This window comes from Protopterus annectens, chromosome 2.part0 (assembly GCF_019279795.1).
Source record: "Protopterus annectens isolate FY-2018-M chromosome 2.part0, PAN1.0, whole genome shotgun sequence".
In the NCBI taxonomy this organism is placed as follows: Eukaryota; Metazoa; Chordata; order Ceratodontiformes; family Protopteridae; genus Protopterus; species Protopterus annectens.
Genome location: NC_056728.1, coordinates 435,841,341 through 435,866,261, shown reverse-complemented (window position 1 = coordinate 435,866,261; position 24,921 = coordinate 435,841,341). Strand labels below are relative to the sequence as shown.

At 44.0% G+C, this 24,921-nt stretch overlaps 1 protein-coding gene across 2 annotated transcripts in view; it reads right to left on the bottom strand.

Moving 5' to 3' along the window:
• VPS13A (vacuolar protein sorting 13 homolog A) overlaps window positions 1-24,921 on the bottom strand; it is a 4,910,496-nt gene that overhangs the window by 1,049,595 nt on the left and 3,835,980 nt on the right. The gene's annotated exons all lie outside the window — the stretch shown is intronic.

The window sequence follows — 24,921 nt, the reverse complement described above, 5'->3', positions numbered from 1 at the left end:
AGTTGGGCCACAAGACCAGATAACTGCCAAAAGAATCTTTTTTATGCAATGGCAGATCTTGGCAGGAAATAGGCAATTATAAAAGTAGTACCACATTTGGATGATGCACACACAGTTGAATCCCAGCTGGTCAAAACAATAAGCTCATATGTCAACAAGCTCATGTTCACGGGCAGCTGTAAGTGCAGTAAATTCCAATAAATACACAAGTACTTACCAAACAGGTATACAGCCCTGGGTCTATTTTCCTCGCAAAAAGACAGAGTTGTCACAATTTACTTTTGTAGCCATTCCTTTTCCCCTCTCCTCCCTGTGCTTCATTTTGATACCATTTAAGACAAAAGAAATTCAGAGGATAATTCATCTTCACTTAGTAGCTTTAAAAAGATGGCAACATGATACTCTGGCTCTGAAGCACATAGGAATAAAGCCACCAGGAGTGGGAGTTAGGGTCTCACTAGAAACTTGCTCGTTGCTGGGATGCCAGTGAAGGGAAAACACACCTCCATGGCTGCCTGGATGACAGCAACTCTGGGTCAGTCCTCAAATCTTCCTGAGGATACCCAGTATAGGGAAATGTACGGGATCAAGTCACATGGGGAGGTGTAATGGTCATCTGGAACAGAGACAAAGCACAGAGAAAAAAGTGGGGTTGTGTTATGCATTCACCACAGCAACAGAAATTAAAGGGAGACACACTAGCAGTATTACTGTAGTGACCTAAAAAAAGTATACATGTGTGCATATATACATACATATATATATATATATATATATATATATATATATATATATATATATATATACATACACACACACACACACATACACACACACACATATATGGGTCTACTGCTGTACATTGAAAGTACACTTCTTCGAAATAGAGCAGCAGACCCACACTTCAGCGAAAGTTTACTTCAACGAAAGTGCACTTTCGCTGAAGTCTAGTTCCTCAGGCGACCCAAAAAAAAAAAAAAAAACACTAAAATATGTTTTTGCAGGGAGGCCCCCCACATCACCCCTACTTAAATATACCTACTCCGAGATCGCAATAAGCGAGGAAAAGGGAATATTCCCATTCCATGTTGTAGTGTGACTGCCAAAGTCAATGTTCGAAGTTTCACTACTTCGAACAAGTGGACCCGGTGAAGTGGGTTTCGAAGTAGTGAAACTTCGAACATTTGCACAGAACTTTATATATATATATATATATATATATACACATATATACATATATATATATATATATATATATATATATATATATATATATATGTATATACACACACACACATATAATAGGTATATATGTGTATATATATATATATATATATATATATATATATATATATATATATATATATATATATATATATATATATATACATACACATATATAATAGGTTCATAGGTAGCTATCTGCCTGAAGGCATTTATAAGCCTAGCCAGAATGTGTTGGCCCCCTTAGTTTAGTTCCCTGTGCCTCTGTCCAGCAAAGCCACTAAAGTGATCCCCGAGGTAAACTTTCTGTTTCCCTTCCACTCGTCAAGGTTTCTTTTGGAGAGTGTTAGCGAGGAGCTCTGCCTAATGTAGAGTGGGATCTTGTTCCAAAGCATGGGAAGTCTCTGGGACAGGACTCTATCACACCAGCACGTCCTATTTACTGTTGTGTTGAGGTTTAGATCCCTACAGCGTGTGGCTCGTGGGGATAAGGTTTTCTTTAGGTGGAGCATGTCCATCAATTCTGGGTTGGACATGGCCTTGTATGTCAGGCAGAGATCACCTCTGAGTAGGCGGTATGCAACCAAGTACAGCTGTAGTTTCTTCAGTCGATCTGCATAGGGCATCTGTTTGAGGCCAGTGATCCTCTTGGTGAGGTACTTCTGTGGTCTTTCCAGTTGTTGCAGGTGTCTTGTAAGGTACATCCCAAATGGGGCGTTGCACTCTATGATGGGTGTGATGAATAAAGGGGCACAATGACCTCTTTTGATCTGGATGCAAACCCTTTTGTGATTAGGTGGGCCACGTAGAAGGATTTTCTAACCAGTTTGACAACATGATTATCAAAGGTGAGATTACTATCTACTTGGGTCCCCAGATCCCTTATTACGTCTTCCGTATTTAGGGGACTACCACCTATGTGGTAGTTTGTGGGTACTTTGTTTTTTCCAAAGGGAATAACTATGCACTTTTTGGCATTTAGCTTGAGGCTATGATTTTGACACCAGGTATCCATCTCAGTGAGATCCTTTTGGAGGATGTCTGTGTCAGCCGGAGAGTCAATTATAGCCCCTAGTTTGCAGTCGTCTGCAAACTTGGTCAGCCATAATCCTCCTGTGCTTGCCTGTACCTCTGAGAAGTATATGCTGAACAGGAGGGGTCCTAGGACTGAGCCCTGGGGAATGCCACTTGTAACCGGTTTAGAGTCGGACCTAGCTCCCGCAACTCACACCATGTGGGTTCTGTCCGTGAGCCAGTTGGCAACCCATCTTGTGACGTAGGGGTTTATGTTCAAGCTGATGAGCTTGTCTATAATACCAGAATGGGGAATGCTGTCGAAGGCCTTAGCGAGGTCTACGTAGGCTGTGTGTACCATCTTTCCCTCGTCTAAAGCCTTGGTAACTGTCTCAAAGAAGTCCACAAGGTTTAGGAGGCATTTTCTGCCCTTAAAGCTGAACTGGGTAGGGTCCAGTGTTCGGAGGTTCCCAATGTCTCTGTTAATGAGTTCCATGATGATGCGCACCATAGCCTTGCAGACCAAGCTAGTCAGGCTTATAGGGCTATAGTTCCCAGGGTCTGTTGTGGCTCCACCTTTGTGGAGCGGAATAACAGTTGCTGTGCAGCACTCTATGGGTACATAGCCTGTGGAGAGGCTGAGTTTGAACAGTGTGTTTAGGTGAGGGGTTAGTTCATCTTTGAGCTTGTGTAGGATGCAGCCTGGGACACCGTCCGGTCCCATTGATGCTGTGTGTTTGGCTTTGGAGAGGGCTGTTTTTACCTGAGTATCTGTGATTTCAATAACTCTACATTCTTCTGATATGGTTATGGGCCCTTTTGGGGGTGAAGTTTGCACTGAACCTGTCTGCCAGGATGTTTGCGATATCGGCTGGTTCAGTGTATTTTGTGCCATTCTGCACTAACTCCGAGCAGATCTGAGCATTGCCACTTAGATTCTTGACATAGCTAAAGAATGACTTGTGGTTATCTTTGGAGTCCTTGGCAATTTTTCTTTCAAAGCTCGCCTTGGATGATTTTATGAGGGATCGTAGTATCTTGCTGATACTGATCAGGGATGTCTTCCCTTCTTGGGATTTTACTCTTTTCTGTACTAGTTTCCTCCTTCTATTGTATAGCTTGTTTATGGCAGGAGTCCACCAGACTGGTTTCCTTTTCTTGGAGGAGAAAGTCTTGGTTTTGCTTGGGATGGCATGACTCATGCATTCTTGTAGGTGCCCAGAGAATGCATTAGTAACGCATTTTGCAGCTTGGACAGCGTTATCCTTCAGCATGGGGGCTTTGAAACTTTCCACCTCGGTCTTAAGTAATGTGTAGTTTACTTTTGAAAAGTTTTTCATGGTGGTTTTCTTGTCCGGGGGTGGGGGCGGAATGTGGATATCTAAAGTGATTTGTTTATGGTCAGATCTAACCAGCGAGGGGTTGACCTCCGGTGTGGAACACCGGTCGCCCATGTTGGTGATAACCAGGTCCAATATGCTGCCACCTCTGGTGGGAGTGTTGACCAGTTGAACCAGGGCGTTTTGAGTTTATAAATTCTAGGAATGTTGGGCAAGGGAGTTAGTACTTGAGTAGTTCTCCCAGTTAATGTTTAGGTAATTGAAATCACACAATATTAGGGTGTTTGGTAGGACCTTTATGTTTCCCAGTGTTTCCAGAAACACAGATTGGGGGGTCCTGGGGCATTGTGGGTGATCTGTAGCAAGCTACAATCTGAACTGCAGTTTTGCCTGTTAGTTGCACGTGGATGATCTCTGAAGCATCGTGCTGTGCCACTAACCTGGAGGTGTGGGTATCCTTGATGAATATGGATATGGCCCCGCCTTTTGTATTTCGGTTTGGGTTCTGTGGCCGAAATGTATGGTATGAGTTGTAGCCTGGTAGTGCTGGGGTGCTCTCTGGAGCCTTAAACCAGGTTTCTGTTATTGCACATATATCGGTTTTCTGCATACTGAGGAGTGCCTCAAGTGCGTGCATTTTGAGGTTTAGACTTCTGGTATTGAGTAGCATCACCCTCAGTTTTTTGTTACTTGTGCTATTTACGGCTGTGGGTTTGTCTTTTGAGCCTTGCCTAAAAAAAAGCAGTATGGGGGGTGTCAAGAGCCTTGGCCAGTATTCGAAAGCCTAAGGGTGACAGGTGCAAGCCGTCTCTAGCGAAGCAGCGTGGCTTGTCAAGCATGTCATCCCAGGCAGACAGACACTGGATCCCCTTTGAATGACACCAGAAACTTAGCCAATTGTTGAAATCGAAAATTTTTTCTTTATACCGTGGTATAATTCTTGGTGAGGGCAGGATGCTACTCAGGGTTAGGGTCATAACAGCCTGGGCTATGTGATCAGAGCGCTCTTCCATGTCTCTTTTCATGTAGTCCAGGGAGGTACGACTCAGGTCATTCACACCAACATGGACAATGACAATCATATTTGTACTTGTTCTGGAGTGACCTGAGTGTTTGTATTATGTGCAGGACCCTGGCACCCGACAGGCAGCTAACAGTAACTTTCTCCTTATTCAGCCTAGCGAGTGGGACATCAGTGTGCCTGACTATAGAGTCACCTATTACTAGTATGTTGGGTATGTTATTTTGCCTTAAGGGCTGTGACTGCATGACACACTGGTTTTGTGAAGTATGTGTTTCAAGGTTTGTGTTGGGGGGTGAAGGTTGCTTGGATGTTTGCTTTGGAGGTCTCTGTTGGTTTTGCAGATTTTTATTTAGAGCCTCTGAGTATGTTTTCATGGATCTATGTGTGTTTTTATCCAGTGCTGCTTTAATGGGTCTATGTGAGACTGGTGGTGTGATGCAAGTATTTCTCTTCTCCTCTTGACTGTCTGATCCAGTCTTGGGTTGAGAGAGCTTAGCCACCTGTTTGGCTGTATAATTGCATCTCTCGCATGTATTAGTGTTTGGTGGTAGGAGGAGGGGGTTTTTGTCTGTGTACATGAGGCAGTTGTAACATTGCCTGAAAATGCCCAGATTCACCAGTTGGACTGGAGAGTACACCAGAAACTGCCCTTTGGACATGCCTGGACAGGTACAGCGAACTGTTTTACTGGATGGCTGGTAAGGTCGAATAGAGAGCCTTGTCCTTCTGTACAGTACAGGAGGGTCTAGTGCTAGCATGTAAGTTATAAGTGCTTGCTATAAGTTTTGAGCAAGTGCCGGGCTGAGAAATGAATGGCTTAAGTTGAAAGTTTGTCTAGTTCCAAGGGAAAAAATTGAAGAGGAGACTTTGTGGAGCCGGGAATAGTTTTACCCTAGCTAACCGGCGTGTAAAACCTGGCAAATATGGTATTTATAGCAGGGAAATGAAAGAGATAGAAATTAGCCCAAAATGGCCAATAAACTACTAATTTCTGGGCTGAAACCACGCCTACAGGGACAGATAGACTGCAAACCCCCCTCTCTCACAGGTGAACAGAGAACTTCCTTCTATCCAAGTAAGGTATGGGCAAACACAGAGATTTGTAACACAGCCCTGAATTCAGCACTAACCTGAAAACTGGACTATACTAGCTTAGAAAGGCGGGAAACAAGTATATATATATATATATATATATATATATATATATATATATATATATATATATTTTTTTTTTTTAAAGAAAATAAAGCAGAAACACTCAGAAAACACTTTAAATGCACAGAAAAGGATACTTATTGTTATATATCGCAGATCAGTGTTGTAGTCAATGCCCCTAGTAATAAAGTAGGAAGAAACACAAATACAGTAAAAGTAGATGAATAAAGTGCAATTTATAAATATATATATATATATATATATATATATATATATATATATATATATATATATATATATATAAAACAATAGAAAACGAACAAACTGATTAAAACAAGTTACCCAATTAACCAGAAAAAAAGCTCAAAACTGAGCCCTGTTCCAGCAGTCTTCAATCAGACAAGTTCTAACTGTACACCCCTGCTTACTAGGGTGCAGGGGAACCTTCTCCAAAAAAGATGGCCTGGGTCAGTGCTCAAGTTATACAAAGCTAGATTCAGCCGGCCTGAATCTGGTCTATGCTACAGCAACAAGCCGCACCAATTTCAGAAAGAAACAGTTCAAATAAGCAGGCACAATAAGCCTGTGACCAGAAATTCCCAGCTTAGAAGGGCAGAATCCAGCCTCTCCTCCCACAAGAGTGCAGACTACAAACCTTCTTAATGTAGAATAACTGGCCTGAAGCCCAAGTGCTTAAGCCAGAACTAATACACTTTTAGAATAGCAGACACTGGGCCTTCAATCAGCAATTCTCAGCTTAGAAGGATGTCAGCTACCTGTCCTGTCACAAAAGTGCAGACCACAAATATATATATATATATATATATATATATATATATATATATATATATATATATACACACACACACACACACACACACACACACACACACACACACACACGCATACATACTTACACCAGGTCAGCTGCAGTTATGTTTGGTGGTGGTCATCCCAACAAACACTGCTGAATATTACAGGAGGGTGCTCTGCCTTTTTTCCTTATGTATGTGTGTTATTGCGTGAGTGAGTAACTATACAAAATGGGCTGACTAACTTTGGTCAAAACACCTAAATGTTGATGTTTACAAAACTAACCAAAAAACATCAACACTGCAAATGCCAACATAGGTTCATAGGTTCATAGGTTTATACTAGGCTATCTGCCCTAAGGCATTTATAAGCCTAGCCCAAATTATTGTGGCTTACGCCACCCCTTATATGAAAAAATACTGTGCCCATTAGTTTGTTGTGCCTCTGTCCAGCAGTGACCCAGAGATGATTCCCGGGGTAAACCTACGATCTCCCATCCACAGGTCTAGATTTCTCTTGAACAGAGTCAGCGAGGTGCTCTGCCTCACATGGACCGGGATTTTATTCCACAGCATAGGGAGTCTCTACATGATAAATCTATCCCTCCAGCACGTCCTATTTATATCCGTGCTAAGGTTTAAGTCGCTTGCTCTAGTGGTTTTGGTGGATTTGGATTTTTTGAGGTGGAGCATGTCCATTAATTCCGGGTTGGACATGGCCTTGTGTGTCAGGCACATGTCACCTCTGAGCAGACGGTATGCGACTGAATAGAGCTGGAGTTTCTTCAATCTGGCAGCATATGACAGATTTTGGAGTCCCTTTATCCTTTTGGTGAGGAACTTTTGGGGTCTCTCCAATTGCTGCAGATGTCGGGTGAGATACATCCCGAATGGGGCATTGTACTCGATCATTGGTCTGATAAGTGAAGAGTACAGGGGAACAATGACCTCACTAGATCTGGATGTGAATCCCTTCATGATCAGGTGGGCAATGTAGAAGGTCTTTCTAACCACTTTAGCAATGTGAGTGTCAAAAGAAAGGCCACTGTCAACCTGGGTCCCCAGGTCCCTGATAACCTCTTCTGTGCTTAGTGGATTGCCACCTATATGGTAGCTTGGGGTTACCTTGTTTTTCCCGAAGGGTATGACTATACATTTTTGGCGTTTAACTTCAGGCCATGGCTCTGGCACCAGCTATCTGTTTCCGTGAGTCCCTTCTGAAGGATATCAGTGTCCGATGCACTTTCCACTATGGCCCAGTTTGCAGTCATCTGCAAACTTTGTCAGCCAAAGTCCTCCCATGTTGGCCTGTACTTCTGAGAAGTAGATGCCAAACAATAGGGGCCAAGGACCGAGCCCTGTGGGACACCACTTGTGACCGCTTGGAGTCTGACACAGCGCCAGCAACTCTAACCCTGTGGGTTCTGTCCTTAAGCCAGTTTGCAACCCATCTTGTGACATATGGGTTTACATTTAAGCTGGTAAGTTTTTCTACAATACCCGAGTGGGGTATTGTGTCGAAAGCCTTTGCAAGGTCAAGGTAGGCTGTATGGACTGCCTTTCCTCATCAATGGCCTTGGTGACTATTTCAAGAAGTCGACCAAGTTCAAAAGGCATGATCTTCCCTTGACAAAGCCAAACTGGGTCGGGTCCAATGTCTGCAAGTCCCCTATATCTTTGTTTATGAGCTCCATTATGATCCTCTCCATAGCTTTGCAGACTAGACTTGTTAAGCTTATGGGGCGTAATTACCAGGGTCCGAGAGGCGCCACCTTTGTGGAGTGGGACCACAGTTGCCGTGACACCACTCCTTGGGCACGTATCCTGTGGTAAGGCTGAGATTAAACAGCTGCCTTATGTGCGGTTTAATTCCTCATTTAGCTCGTGTAGCACACAGCCGGGGACACCATCCGGTCCCATTGATGCTGTGTTTTTAGCTTTAGAGAGAGCAGCTTTCACCTGCGCATTTGAGATGTCCGGGAGGCTACACTCGGCTGGGATAGTTATCTCTCCTTTAGGGGAGAGGGGTGAAGTTTGCACTGAACCTGTCTGCCAGTATGTTGGCAATGTCTGTGGGTTCAGTGATTTTGTATCATTTTGGACTAATTCTGAGCATATCTGTGAGTTTCCACCCAGGTTCCTAACATAGCTGAAAAAGGCCTTATGATTGTCCTTTGAATCCATGGCAATTTTTCTCTCAAAATTGGCCTTAGTTGATTTTATGAGTGCTCGATTTTTTACTAATAATGATCAGGGGTGACTTCCCTTTTATGGATTTTGTTCTATCATGTAATAGCTTTCTCCTCTTATTGTAAAGTTTGTTAATGGCTGGGGTCCACCAGACTGGACGTTTGCCCTTTGTGGAAAGAGTCTTGGTTTTATTTGGGATTGCCTGATCCATGCAGTCCTGGAGGTGTTCATAGAAGGCATTTGTAAGGGCTTCCGCAGCTTGGGTTGTGGTTTCCTCTGACTCAGGGGCCTTGAAGGATACCACACCAGTCTTGAGTAGTGTGAAGTTTGCTTTAGAGAAGTTCTTCACTATGGTCTTTTTGTTTGGGGTGGGGGCGGATGTGGATTTCCAGTGAGATTAGTTTATGATCAGATCTCACCAATGAGGGATATACTTCGTGTGGAGCATTTTGTCCCCATGTTTGTGACAATGAGATCTAGTATATTTTCTCCTCTCGTGGGAACAGTGGCTAGCTGTTCCATGGCATTTGAATTTATGAACTCCAGGAACCGTTGGGCTAGAAAGTTAGGGCTTGAGTAATGTTCCCAGTCTATATTCGGTAGTTGAAGTCACCCAATATGATGGTGTTTGGAGATACATTTATACCCTCCAGTGTCTTCAGGAAGGCTGTGTGGGGTTCCTGAGTTTGAGAGGGTGGCCTGTAGCATGCTACAATTTGTAGAGCAGTTTTGCCTATTGTTAGTTGCACCTGGATGGTTTCAAGCTTCATGCGTTGCCACCAACCTGGAGGTGTGAGTATCCTTTATGAATATGGATACACCCCTCCTTTTGTGGAGTGGTCCGGGTTTTGGGGCCGAACGCATGATATGAGGTAAAACCTAATAGTGCCGGGTGCTCTCAGGAGCCTTGAACCAGGTTTCAGTTACAGCACAGACATCGATGTTCTCCATACTGAGAAGGGCCTCGAGTGCGTGCATTTTGAGATTTAGACTTCTGGCATTGAGCAGCATTACCCTCAATTTCTTCCCATTTTGTTTTCTAGGGTGGTAGGTTTAGAATTTGAGCCTTGCCTAAAAAGGCACTATGGGGGTGGCAAGAGCCTTAGCCAATATCCGAATCCCAGGGTGACAGGTGCAAGCCGTGCCTTGCGAAGCAGCGTGGCTTGTCAAGCATGTCATCCCAGGCAGACAGACACTGGATCCCCTTTGAATGACACCAGACATTAAGCCAATTGTTAAAGCTGATCATCTTGTCTCTATATTGTGGCATCATTCTTGGTGAAGGAAGGATACTGCTCAGGGTTAGGGTCATACCTGCCTGGGCTACATAATCAGAGAGCTCCTCTATGTCTCTTTTCATGCAGTCCAGGGAGGTACGTCTCAGGTCGCTCACACCAGCATGGACAATGACTGTGTCATATTTGTACTTGCTGTGGAGTGACCCGAGTGCTTGTGTTATGTGGCGGATTCTAGCGCCCGATAGGCAGCTTACTGTGACCCTCTCCTTGTTCAGCCTGGTGAGTGGGACGCCAGTGTGTCTGACTATGGAGTCACCTATGACAAGTATGTTTGGTGTTGTATTTGGCCTTAAGGGCTGTGACTGCTTTGCACACTGCTTTTGTGGTTTATGTGTTGCTTGTGGGGTGTCTTGAGGTAGCAGTTGTTTGGGTGTCTGCTTTGGAGGCCTCTGCTGTTTAGGTAAATTTTACTCAGAGCCTCCAGTATGTCTTTGTGTGTTTATGTGTTTGATTCAGTGGAGTGGTAGCATTATGTGAGGCTGGTTTTGTGGTGTGTGTAGTTGCCTTCTCCTCCTGTCTGGTCTTGCCAGTCCTGAGTTGAGAGAGCTCAGCCTCCAGTTTGGCTAAATAGCTGCATCTCTCAAGTATTTGTGTTATGTGGGAGGAGGAGAGGGTTGTCTGTGTACATGAGGCAGTTATAACATTGCCTCAAGATTCCCAGATTCACCAGCTGGACCGGAGAGGAGATTGACAACTGACCTTTGGACATGCTAGAATAATATTGGGAAATCCTTAATTGAAAACAAGGGCCAGTGGGGAGTGAGGGTGTAGTGCTTTTAATTTTTAGTGCTGACTTATATAATTGCTTTAGTGAGCAAGTGCCAGGTAACTTGAGTGCAATGTGATACAAGTAACTAAATGCAAAAACGCCAAACAGTAACTTTCTTTCAAGTGAAACAAGGAAATAAGTACAGTAAGCAATGCAGATATCACTAGTGATCCACAGAAGCGCTGAGAAGTTGCGTATTAGGTGAATTAGCTTCCAGGCAAATAACAAGCAAACAAACAACAAGTATATAAACAAAGCTAGATTCAGTAGGCCTGGATCTAGTCTATGCTAGAGCAAACAAGGTGAACCAATTTCAGTAAGATACAGTTCAAATATTCAGGCACTATAAACCTTTAACCAGAAAATTCCCAGCTCAGAAGGGCAGAGTCCAGCCTCTTCTCCCACAAGAGTGCAGTCCACGAACCTTCTTAATGTAAAATAACTGGCCTGAAGCCCAAGTGCCTAAACCAGAACTAATACACTTGGACACTGGGCTCTCAATCAGCAGTTCCCAACTTAGAAGGATGAAAGCTACCTGTCCTGCCACCACAGTGCTTGCCACAAACCTTCCTAATGTAAAACAACTGGTCTGAAGCCCAAGTGCTTAATCCAAAAGACTTGAATGATAGCTACACTTTAATCAAGTTACAACCAAGCAGTAATAAATACCATTGAATACTTTAGAGAATGTCTGGATTAGTGCTCAAGTTACACAAACAAAGCTAGATCCAGCAGGCCCGAATCCAGTCTATGCCACAGCAAACAAGGCGCACCAACTTCAGTAAGAAACAGTTCAGATATGCATGCACTATAAGCCTTTAACCAGAAATTCCCAGCTCAGAAGGGCAGAGTCCAGCCTCTCCTCCCACAAGAGTGCAGACCACGAACCCTCTTAATGTAAAATAACTGGCTTGAAAGCCCAAGTGCTTAAACCAGAATTAATACACTTTTAGAATAACAGACACTGAGCCCTCAATCAGCAGTTCTCAACCTAGAAGGATGTAAGCTACCTGTTCTGCCACAACAGTGCAGACCACAAACCTCTCAGTGCAAAACAACTAACTGGTCCGAAGCCCAAGTGTTTAAACCAAAAGGCTTAGAATGATGTATGCTCCAAGCAGCAGCCTAGGCCCATAGCAACACTAAATATAAAAAGAATAAAGGAAAAAAACTGTTTTATTTTATGGGAAAAGCCCTCTTGTACTCTCAACCCCCTAGTAATTATACACTAGCTCCAAGACTGCAGAATGTCAGGGAAACTGTATTTCCTATCCAATTATTGTGCAGTATGTAACTCCTATACCATTCCCTCCAACTCTTTTTAATCCCCTTACTTGATCTATTCCTCCATTGTTTCCCTTAGACTATCATGCAACTTTTGTTACCTTTTCCTCAACCATTTCCTCTCTCCTTGTTTAAGTTCAGCTTTTTCAGTCTCTTCCAGTATTTGTTTAATCTCTGCTATACTTGGACTTTCTTTAGCCTTCCACTTTCTAGTTATTGCTTTTTAACTGCTACTAACATTAAATTAACTATTGTTTTCAAATCTCTTGGATGTTTTATTTTCATCCAACCCAGGAACATCTTCTTCATCTAACATTTTGCTTATCAAGTTTTGAAAGTCAATTTTAAATTGGTCAGGTTCTCTGCATTCCCAGAAAACATATTTCCAAGTTCCTCTTTCTAATCCCTCACATCTCCAGCCATGATCATCGACCCTGGCAAACATGCTTCTAAGACTGCTAGGTGTATAAAAATATCTATACAGGCACTTCCAAGCAAAACTGCCAATTTTTCTAGATTTCCTGGCATATCTAGGCATAGAGCATAATTCCTTTCAGTCTTCCCTGTACCAGAGCTCACCTACTCTTAACACCTCCAATCATCTCTCAATGTATTTGAATGTTCCTGTCTCAGATCCACTAGTGCTCTACATACCCAGGACAAAAGACTGCTCCTTAGTGGAATATCGCTTCCACCCTCATGAATTAGTTTTACCAGTTACAGCATTTCTTTTACAGCATCATATTTTTTCAGTTTCTAAGGGACAGCTTTAATCTAACATTTGCCATCCATCTTCTAAGAAGACTTGGGTTACATTTGCAAACAATGAGTATTTGGCGCTCTGCTGGAAATTTAAAATCAGTAAATAAGCCAGAGAAGTAGTTTTAGTTTCCTTCCCACTTTGTGTCTGTACTTACATTTATAACAATTTAGAGCTCTCTTCTGCTGTGCCTCTTCTGATATTTTATTCATTTATTTACTGCTTTTATTACCTGATTTAAGAAATCAGTAAGCCTGAAAATTTTACCATCAACCTGCCCAGTTCTTGTTGTGCTTTTTAAACTTGGTGGCTTTTTAAGTTGCCTACCCTTTTAAAGCTCTTCCCCAACTTATGTCAAATATTAATTCTGCTGGAAACTGAAAGATCGAACTGAGAAGGCACTCCCCTTAGACACTTACAAAGCCTGTGTCAGCCACTGTTTCATATCACCCAGTCAATTACAGTGCACTGCTATATTCAAGAGTGTTATTCCCTTCCTTCCAGCTTACATTTGAATTTTGTAACATCTGTAACTACGCTAGCAATCAATGGAAAGTCTGGGAATGAGAAGTTATGTACCTACCATAGCGTTCCATGTTAGTTGTCTTCTCTCGCCTTCTTTCTTGCTTGATGGGTTCGGAGCCGATCCTCGGCTCCGACTCGGCACTTTGCTAAGCTCGAGAGTCACTTTTACCAGCTCGAGGCAGCCCCATATCCCATGATGCAAGGCGGTAAGTACCCAGATCTCGTTTGTTGTCTATAGGCAATAACACCTAGCATAAATAACTTCCAAAGGAAGAAAGAAGGAGAGAAAAAGGCCTGAAGGATGGTTGGAGGACCAGCACTGTATGGTCTTCAGAAGCATACTTCCATGTAGAGAGAAAGGTCTGTCCAGGCCAGGGGGAAGGAGGGAGGGTCGCAAGAAAGAAGGCGAGAGAAGACAACTAACATGGAACGTTATGGTAGGTACATAACTTCTCAATGTTAAGTTGTCAATCTCGCCTTCATTCTTGCTTGATGGGACCGCGTCCCTAGCACCTCTATCCTGGGTGGCTCAATGGAACAGACTCTTGAGAACTGTAGAGCCAAAACTGGCTCTGTCCCTGGAGGCCAAATCCAATTTGTAATGGGAAACAAATGTATGAGGAGTGGCCCAAGTGGCTGCTGCACAAATAGTGTCTAATGGAAGTCTAGCTTGAAAAGCTGTGGAAGTGGCTAAGCTTCTGGTTGAATGCGCTTTAGGTTTCGAGCACAGCTGTTTTCCCCTGAGCTGATAAATTTCAGAGATGACAGAAGAAAGCCATCTAGACAAGGTCACTTTTGAGACAGGAAGGCCTTTCTTGTTATCAGCATAAGAAACAAAGAGCTGATCGGATTTCCTGAATTGTTTTGTTCTGTCCAAATAATATCTGAGTTGGCGGTGAACATCAAGATAATGTAATTTTTGTTCCGATCTGTTTGAGTAGTTTGGGAAAAATACAGGAAGATCAATAGCCTGATTCAAATTAGTCTTTGAGGCGACCTTAGGCAAAAAGGTCGGATTAGTTCTCAATGATACTCTGTCTTTGTGGAAGAATAAATAGGGGGGGCGAACAGATAGAGCATGAAGTTCAGACACCCTCCTAGCCGATGTAATAGCAACCAGGAATAAAGTTTTCCATGAAAGAAATTTCAGGGAACATGAAACAGCTGGCTCGAAAGGAGGAAGAATCAAGGATGTCAGCACTAAATTTAGGTCCCATTGAGGAGGAGGACTCCTGATTGGAGGCTTCAGGAGAAAAATTCCTTTTAAGAAGGCTCTACAAAGCCTGTGGGACATAATGTTGTGATCTGCGAACCCGACATGAAAGTTCGAGATAGCGGCCAACTGAACTTTGACCGTGGAAGAAGAGGAGCCCGCGTGAAAGATTTCCGCTAAGAAATCCAAAACTGCTTGTACTGGAGCAGTAAAGGGATCAATATTTTTAGCTTTTGCCCAACAAGAAAAGCGTTTCCATTTGCTAGTATAAATCCTCCTAGTGGAGGATTTTAGGGAAGCTACTATGATGTCTCTAACAGGATTAGAGATCATAGGAAGCCTGGCTAAGGAAGGAAGTGGAGCAACCATGCTGTGAGGTTGAGAGAAAGGATAGACCGGTGCAGCTGACCCGATTGGTGAATCAGAAGGTCTGGCACTGGGTCCAGATGCCACGGCTGCACCAAAAGGTGACGATGGAGGAACAGAAACCAAATTTGTTGAGGCCAATAAGGAGCAATGAGAATCATTTTGGCTCTCAAAACGGTGGCTTTCTGGATTACTTGTGGAATCAGCGGAAAGGGAGGAAAGGCATAAAGAAGTCCCTGGGGCCAATCCTGGGTCAGAGCGTCTCTGGGGGGATGGCCTGGCAGTGGGAAGAGAGAGAAGAAGTCTAGGCATTTGCTGTTTTGGGGAGTAGCAAAAAGATCGCAACATGGGCGGCCCCATTCTAGAAAAATCTCCTCCACTATAGATTGTTTGAGAGACCACTCGTGAGGCATGAGAATAGCTCTGCTCAATCTGTCCGCTAAAATGTTGGTTTTCCCAGGGATATGCATTGCTACCAGAAACCGATGAGAGGAGATCGCCCATTGCCAAAGTCTGAGCGCTTCTCGACACAAGGGGTAGGACTTGGTTCCGCCCTGTTTGTTGATATACCATACTACAGACATGTTGTCTGTGTGGACTGCAATTGTCCCCAAGGGAAGAAAGTCGTTTAGGACTTGCAACGTTAAAAGCACTGCTCTCATCTCTAGGACATTTATGTGCAGGTGGTATTCGAATGGTTGCCACGTCCCATGAACCATCCTGCCCTGATAATGACCCCCCCACCCGATCAGGGAGGCGTCCGTAGTGACAGTGGCTATCGGGGCTGGGGGTACAAAGGGTCTGCCTTGGTGAATCTGGGGAGAAGTAATCCACCATGAAAGATGATTCTTGCAAATCTGTGTCACCAGTATTTGGTGACGCATCGGAAGTTGTTGGTAAGACCACTGAGTGAACAACATCCACTGAAGAAGGCGCATATAGAAGCGGGCCAGGGGAAGAAGGGTAATGGCCGCAGCCATGAGGCCCAACACCTTTAGAACCATTCTGGCTTGTACTTTTTTGCTGGCTAGAATGATTCTCACGTGACTTTGTATATCTGAGATTCTTTGGTCTGTGAGGGTAGCTGACATCCGAACAGTGTTTAAGTTTGCGCCTATGAAAGTAATAGAGTGGCAGGGCAACAAGGAGGATTTTTCGTAGTTGATCGAGATTCCCAATTGAGTGCAAAGATTTATTGTGTAATCCCTAGCTTGAAGAAGTTGATGCCTGGTGGTGGCTGAAAGGAGCCAGTCGTCGAGATACGGAAACACCTGGAATCCTTGACGTCTCAGGTGAGCCGTGACCACTGCCATACATTTGGTGAACACTCTGGGGGCTGTAGTGAGACCAAAGGGCAGGGCTCTGAATTGGAAATAACTGGACCCCAGCCGAAAGTGGAGAAACCTTCTGGAACGTCTGTGAATTTTTATGTGATAGTACGCATCCTGAAGATCTATTGAGCACATCCAGTTGTCCTTCTCTAAAAAGGGCAGAATTGACTGAAGTGTGACCATTCGGAATCTTGTCTTTCTCACAGACTTGTTGAGTCTGCTGAGATCCAAAATTGGTCTCCAGTCTCCCGTCTTTTTGGGGACCAAAAAGAACCTTGAGTAGATTCCGGGCTCTGAATGGTCTATTGTAACTGGCTGAATGGCTCTTTTTTGTAGAAGTTTTAATACTTCTAACTCTGCAATTTCCCTTAGACCGGGTGGTACATCTGGAAGGGAATTTGAGTGAGAGAAAGGAGTTTCCTCGAAAGGAATTTTGTAACCCTCGGATATGATCGACTGTACCCATCTGTCTTGAGTGAGGGAAAGCCAGGCTTCTGGGTACAGCAATAGTCTTCCCCCGACTGTCTCCAAGGATGGACAGTCGGGCAACATCTCAGGGATGCTGAAAGGGCTTGTCAGAGAGAGGCTCTCTGCTTCCCTGGTTTTGTGGACCCCCTCTGCCTCTAGAGCCGCGTCTGTTATTGTTACCCACTCTGCCTCTAGGGGTAAACTGACCACGTGTATCCGGCGTGACTCCTTGGGATTTGCGGAACCACATTTTGCCACCCTTCTTTCCTTTAGGGTAAGGTCTAGAAGGGGTGGAAAAACGGACCCCTACGGCAGAAAGAGTCTTGCCGTCCTGCTCACACCTGGTCAATGTTTCCTTCACTTGAGGGCCAAACAAAGCTGACCCATCAAAGGGAGAGTTTGTGAAGGACGCCTTAAAGGGATCTGCAAAATTACAGAGCCGCATCCAGGCTTGGCGTCTAAGAGCCACACCTGTACCTGCGGCCCTACTCGCTCCATCTGCTGCATATGATATCAGTCGCATGGAGGAGTTAGCAATAGAATTAAGGGTTCCTAGCTGAGAAGCAATTTTTTCTTGAGCCCCTGCAGCTGTGGGATCCTGTACTACTTCACCTAGCTCCTTAAGGATGTCCCTTTGGAGTCTGGTGAAGTGACATAAGTAGTTCAGCGACCGCATAGCAAAGGTCGCTGAAGAGAACATCCGCTTACCATACCTATCCATGGTCCTAGAGTCCTTATTAGGAGGATGGACAGGTACGGAAGGATCTGCAAGTTCCTTCTTAGTGGCAGCCGCCACCACCATGGCATCAGCAGGGACACCTTTCGTAAGGAATTGCTTGTCCGAAGGGGCAGTAATAAATTTAGAAGGCCTCCTAGGAACTGGCTCTACATGGTCAGGAGCAGCCCAAGCCTTTCGAGCAATAACCTGCATAAGGGGGTCGAAAGGCGGAGACACCCAGGAGGTGGAGGGCCAAGATCCAAACGCCTCCAGGTATACCGACTCATCCTCAGAGGGATTATTGGAGGGCCAGTTTCCCCTCTGTTTAAGGAGTTCTAGGATGTCTGAAAAGGAGACATCCTCAGAGGGGGATCTTGGGGATCCCTCTGACTCATCTAAGTCAGTATCTGAAGTGATAGACTCAGGGGAGTCTACGTGTTTCCTCTTACAAGTCCTCTTGTGCGGAGGATCCCCTGACTGATCAGGAGAATCCTCGGAAGAGGGGGTTCTTCCCAGTGGGGAAACCTGAGGCGGAGGATCTCTGGGTCCGGGAGCAAGAGAGATGGCAGAGATATCGACAGGCACCGTAGAGGGAGGAGCTAAGGGAACAGACTGCTGGCTGAGTCCAGTGGCCAGCACACTCCATCACCTCGAAGGCTCCCCTCCCAGGGAGGTCCGAGAGAACCCGTTCCGAAGAAACCGGAACTCCAGGGCCCATCGAAAGGGAAGGCTCCGAGGCAGATGTCGGAGCCGAGCTCACCAAGGCCGAGGCTCCAAGGGGAAGAGTGGGGTCGGACAAGGGTCCGATGCCACTCACCCCCTCGGAGGAGACCAGGGAAGCCCGACCACCGAATCCCTCTAAGGAAGGTCTCGAAGAGGAGATAAGAATAGAGGCTGAGGGAGCAGAAGGGGGGGTATCTGTACCTCAGCCATAGCAGAAACTATTCCCGAAGACTCCAGCTCCAAACTCTGAGGTAGAGTCAAAGGAGGAACTGCAAGGGGGTGTGGACTAATAGTCGTCTGTTGAGACGGACTATGTAGCATCTGGGCCAGTGCCTGTGATTTTAATAATCTACTGACCACCCTCTCTAAATCATGGTCAGAAAGCCTGGATGACCTAGATGATCGGCTCCGATGGCTCCGTTCCGAGAGAAGAGGTGAGACCGGAGTCGAGAGTATCGGTTCCAAGGAAGGGGACCTGGACCTCTTCCTCGAAGGAACCATCGGAGCTGACGAAACCAAGGATGCAGTCGGAGCCGAAGACTTTTCGGCACCGACAGAAGGTCTCGATGCATCGGCTCCGGCCGGAGCCGATACAGACATAAAGGTAAGGGTGTCGGAGCCGGTCGGCGCCGACACCGAAGCCTGAGCCACATGGTGGTCGGAACCAATCGGAGCCGACACCGATGTGACCGAAACAGTATCGGCACCGATAGCCATAGGTGCCGAAGGTTTGTGCAAACCAGGATCGGCTCCAGCCGGAGCCGATCTCGACTCTGAAAGAGTCGGAACCGAGGCCGCAGGCTTAGACACAGAAGCCTGGGCCTTGGAAGACTTGGGAGTCTTACTCGGAGCCGACTTAGCCGAAGAGCCCTCCGGTTTAAGTAGGCCCCTTAAAATCAATTTGTTTCTCCTCTCCTGCAGGACTCTCTGGCTAAAGGAATGACAAATTGCACAGGAGTCCTGCAGGTGGAGAGGTCCCAGGCAGTATAAGCAAGAAGTGTGACCGTCTGTCAGAGACATCTTCTGACAGCACGAGTCACACTTCTTAAAGCCTGAGACCCTTTCCTTGGACATGGTTGCAGAAACACATACAACACAGTCCCAAGAACCAGTTAACCCAAAAATAATCAGATAACTAACCTCTCACACACACACACACACACACCCTAACAAGGTGGGGGGATGGGAGGGGAGAAGGCCTGACTAAAAAAATTAAGGAGTGAGGGATTTTCTAGTCAGAAAGGGACTTAATCTAAAAAAAAAAAAAAAAAAAAAAAACGTTAAATATAAAGTTTTAAGGTGAAAAAGGGGCAAAAATAGTATTATCTAAAACACTTACCAGGAGCTGGCAAAAGGAGGACCTCATCAGCGAAGCGGCAAACGAGATCTGGGTACTTACCGCCTTGCATCATGGGATATGGGGCTGCCTCGAGCTGGTAAAAGTGACTCTCGAGCTTAGCAAAGTGCCGAGTCGGAGCAGAGGATCGGCTCCGAACCCATCAAGCAAGAATGAAGGCGAGATTGACAACTTAACATCTGTATTTCAGGAATCAACTTAGAATTAAGATGCAGATTAATTCTTTAGGACACAGGAAATCAAAATAGGGAAAGTTACCTCCACAGAGAGACCAGTCACTTGTGCAGTCCCCCAGGGTTCTATGCTGGGACCTCTCCTGTCTGGCATCTACGTTTCTGAAGTAAAAGTTAATACTAAAGGGCTTTGGCTGCCTAGATTTCCAGACTGCAAGCTAGGAGAAGTCATCCCCAAATGACGTAGCCATCCTGCAGACTGCTTTGTTCCAAACAAATGAGGCCAAAATCATGTACTGAAACTGCCTAAAAATGCAATACTGTATCTTCTGGGAAGTCATCTACCCCAGGAAACTAACACACTGACAACATGGGCCCTAAGAGTTGACCCAACTGTACAGGAATTGGGAACTTTTGTGGAGAGTGGCCTGATTTTTGACCAACATGTGTCCATTGTTGTAAGAAAGTTATTTAATATTGCACAGCTTATAAATAAAGGGACTGTGTCTAGATCTATGGATCTCATTGTCCCCCATTACTCCGCACTCATTAGGCCACTCACTAAATATAATGCCCCCTTTGGCTTGTATCTGTCCAGACACATGTAACAACTGGAACAACCACAAAGACACCTTACTAAAAGAATACAAGGCCTAAACAACATGACCTATATGGACAGACTCAAAAGTTCACAATATTCTATATTCTACAGACTGTTAAAGAGGTGAGCTGTGTCTTGCATTCAAGGCATCCTCTGACCCAATACTGATGGATTTATTGTACATCAGCAAGTTAAATGACATCAGAAATACTCAGTCTAGGAATCTAAACCTCTTCTGCAACATGAACAGAACAGTTTGGAGGGGACAGGTATATCTCACAGAGGATACAGCTGCCCTAGAACAGACTCCTCATACATATAAAACAAAGTTCCTCCCTGTCCATATTCAAACACAACTTGGATCTATAGATGAGAAACAGAACGTTTACCCCAGGGCAGCCCCTGTACTACTAATAGACAAACGCAGCTCCTAAATGCTTTATTCCATGCATGTGTCCCCTCTAACTATCTATGGTATTATCCCAGTTATTCTTGAAATATTAAATGCAGACGTTTGTGCTGTTGCTTCTTGCTTCTGCTTGCTGGTGCCTTGCTGAAGCCACAGTCTGATTAATGCACTGAACTTTGCAGACTATTAACCTTTTTAGCACTATATTATGTGCAGTACTAATAAAATAACTTGTCTATATAACAGACGATATGTACGATAATGGCACCATTTACAAGTTTTAATGTCTCAAGTTAAACTTTTCAGGCATCATAGACTATGTTCTCCAGTGTACCAGATCTAACAAAAAAATCAGATGTAACATCATACACTTTTAATGTTGTTTATATATTCTTCTACAGCGTCTGGATCTTGTCTATGAAACAGTTTGCTGTTGTTAATACCTTTGGAATTTGCAGTCTGTTAAAGTCAGTCCTCTGGTATTTTTCTGATGTCATACAGTTTGTTCACTGTATTTTTTTTCAAGGTCAGTAATCTTAGGGAGTCTTTTCTGTTTGAGAATGTTTCTGTATGAAAGCAGTCTTCTGATACCCCCTGCACTTGATTTTTTACCTGTAATTCCTTGAAGCCTGTGCCAGGCACTAAGTGTTTTGTATTAAATTCAGTTGGATGTCTTTTTGCTTCTCAGCTAAGGAGCAGTTTAACCCTTTAATGTATACATGCTAGCAAACAGAAATGTACATCCATCTAAGTGGCTATTTTCCTACATATATTCTAGCAAACAGAAGTGTACATGTACTGTTTTATATGTCTAAATATATATATTTAACAATTCTCATTAAGGGTTATAAATAATCACAGATGAGGTGGGTAAGGGCAATCTTACCAATGTGATAGGTAAATTAGAAACTTCCCTATCTTGGCTATGACTTTCTTCCTTGAGTTGTACAACCTGTTTACGTTTGGATTCCACTAGGGTGATTTTTTTTTTTTTTTTTTTTTTTACAAATTTTGGATTTTTTTTTTTTTACAAATTTTGGATTTATTTATTATGGACACAGCTGTCTGTCTGCATTTACTGACATGATTGCATACACTTTCTGTAAACAATTTCACAGAGGCAGCTGTGTTTACAGGGTTTGGGGGGCTGGCAATTTTGACAGGTTATCCCTTAGTAGTAGGAAGTTTGCTAAAGACAAATTTGAGGGAAAGATTCCTTTCCAGGCAAAGGATAACCACAATGCTTTCTTCAGTTATGCCTGAAACCTCAAAGGCAGCACACAGTAGTCTGCAGAACTGGTTGTAAATGCAGCCACCTACTCAGAGCCAGAAAATATAGTAAATCAGCCGGCTGACAACTTCAGCTTCAATTTTACTTCCCCCTCCCCGTCACCCTCTTTCCAGTCTATTCTCCAGGAAATATCATCAAATACCCCCAACTACCACTAGGAAGCAGGTCCAAGGCCAAAAATACAGCACTGATGAGCCCTGATAATATCCCAGGATGCCACCTAAAAAGCCAGACACATGACCTATTAAAATCACTCGAGTCACTGTTTAACCACAGCCTCCAGAAAGGCTTTGTGCCACACAAATATAGAATGCCCACTGTCATCCCTCTACAAGGTGATGGGCTATAAATGGACCGCAGCATCTACAGACCCATAAGTCTAACTAGTTTCATATGCTGAGCTATAGAAATGATTAACAAGGACATTGAAAACCTTCAAACACTATATCCAACCCAGTCTGGTTTTGTCAAGGGCAGGCCATGCCTACTCAACCTGGTGAACTTCACTGAGAAGGTCACTACGGAAACAGATATGGACAAAACAGTGCATGCTGCCTACCTTGACCTGGCTAAGGGATTTGATACAATAACCACTCATGCATTGTAAACAAACTCAGTGATGTAGGCATAACCCCCTATGTTATGTGTTGGATAGGCAACTGGTTCTCAGATAAGAACCAGGAAGTTAAGACAGGGGAGACTACTTCCACAAAGAGGCTGGTCACTAGTGGAGGCCTTCAAGGCTCTGTGCTGGATCCACTCCTTTTTTGCATCTACTTCGCAGAATTCAAGGGCCTCTGGCTGACTAAGTTTGCAGATGTTTACAAACTAGGAGCAGTAGTAGAATCCCCCCCCCCCCCAAGACATTAACATCCTCCAGGAAGGACGAGCACAGACAAATGACAGAGGGCAAAATCACAGTTTAAAACTCAATGCCAATAAATGAGTAATAGTACCCTTTTGGAGGTCAGCCACCCAATGAAATTACTTCATCGTTAACACACCTGTAAGGGTAGAGCCAATAGGTAGGGATTTGGGGTATGTATTTTGATAGTAACCTGGCTTTCAAATAACATACGTCTAAGGTAGTAAGGAAATCATTCTATGTTGCTCAACTTATAAGCAAATGCTTTGAGAACAAAAGCCCCCTTTGGTATGTACCTGACCACACACATGCAGCAACTTCAATGTACACAGAAGTCTGTCACAAAAAGAATACAGGGCATTTCTTCCACAAATAGGTGCAAAGTTCAAAACTTTGTAACTCTTCTGCTTGCTACAGACTGTTGAGAGTGGATCTATGTCTAGTATAGCAGGCATCCTTGGATACCATTCTGATGGACTTTTCATATACCCACAAAACGAACAGCATCAGAATCACTCTATCCAGGTATTTCAATTTTGCTTGTGACATAAATAAGACATGTTGGAGGGACAGGTATACGTCTCAGAGAATTCCTTTTATTTGGAACAGGGCTGCCCAACTCTATTCAAGAAAAACCTGGACCAGTAGATGGGAAATCGAAAATACACCCTGGGTCTATCACCTATGTCTCTAATGGACAGAGGCAGCCTGTAAATCTTGCCATAGCTTACAAATACCCCTTAAAATAATATATATCCCCTAAGGCACATAAACTTGCAGAATACATTTGGAATGGCTAGGCTTATAAAGGCCCCAGTGGCCATTAGCCTTGCATACACCTATGAACCTATCTTGCTTTCCAAGCTTAAATTCCTCTCTAGTCTCTTCCTATTCAATCAATTGCCCTCCCTTTCAACAATGACTCCAAAATTTCAGTTCTTTACCTTTCTATCGTCAGTCCCCCCACTCTAGGCCTTCCAGCAGTTAAGTGCCCTACAGGATATATCCAGTCCTTCCAAAGTTGTATTCTCCTGTTACTAATTAGTTGTTGAACACTGCTGTATATATACTTAGAAACATATTTTTCACCAATACCCTCATCTATTCATTTCCTTATTCACACTTTATCCTCACTATTGCTCATTACCTCATTAACCAAGACCATACTTTTCCATTTTGCTTGGTAAACACTCACCTTGCATAAAATAAGTCACACTAACATGTGTTTTACAGTCTTGTTCCCAGTTCCAATCCCAGCCATCTCCTTTAGCAACATCAATTTTCTCAGCTCACATTAGCCCTTTTACCATTCATATAAAACTCTTTAATTTCCTTAATTCTTCTTCTTTCGGCTTTTCCCGGTTTGGGGTCACCACAGCGGATCACCTGCCCACTCATGATTGGCAGTGGAGTTATACGGTGTCGAGTTGCCAGCCCAACGCCCAATCTTCCACAGAAGGCACACACACGCACACACACATCTAGGGCCAATTTAGAGTATCCAATCCACCTACAGCATGTTTTTGGGATGTGGGAGGAAACTGGAGTACCTGGAGGAAACCCACACGACCACAGGGAGGACATGCAGACTCCGCACAGTAGGCACCCCAGCTGAGGATCGAACCAGAGAACCTCTTGCTGTGAGGCGGCAACACTAACTGCTGCACCACCGTGGCCGACCTTTCATTTCTTTAATTATATTTATTCTAAAAAAATATCCCCAGGTGTGACAAAAGGGGGTACTGCCAGCACAGCTAGCTAGAATTTTGTAAATAAGTATGTCATTTGTGAATGTCAAACTGATTTATACAGCATGCTTGTGTTACAAATATATTAGAACTATATGTCATACAAGACATTTGTGTTGAAAAGGTATTTGTAAAGTGTTTGTGTTTGAAACGTATTCACAGTGTGCCTTACTGGAGAGAACAGAAATGTACATGCACTATTGTAAATGTTTAAATGTACTGTATATGTTTTAACAGAGGAAACTGGAGGGTTAACCTCAGTC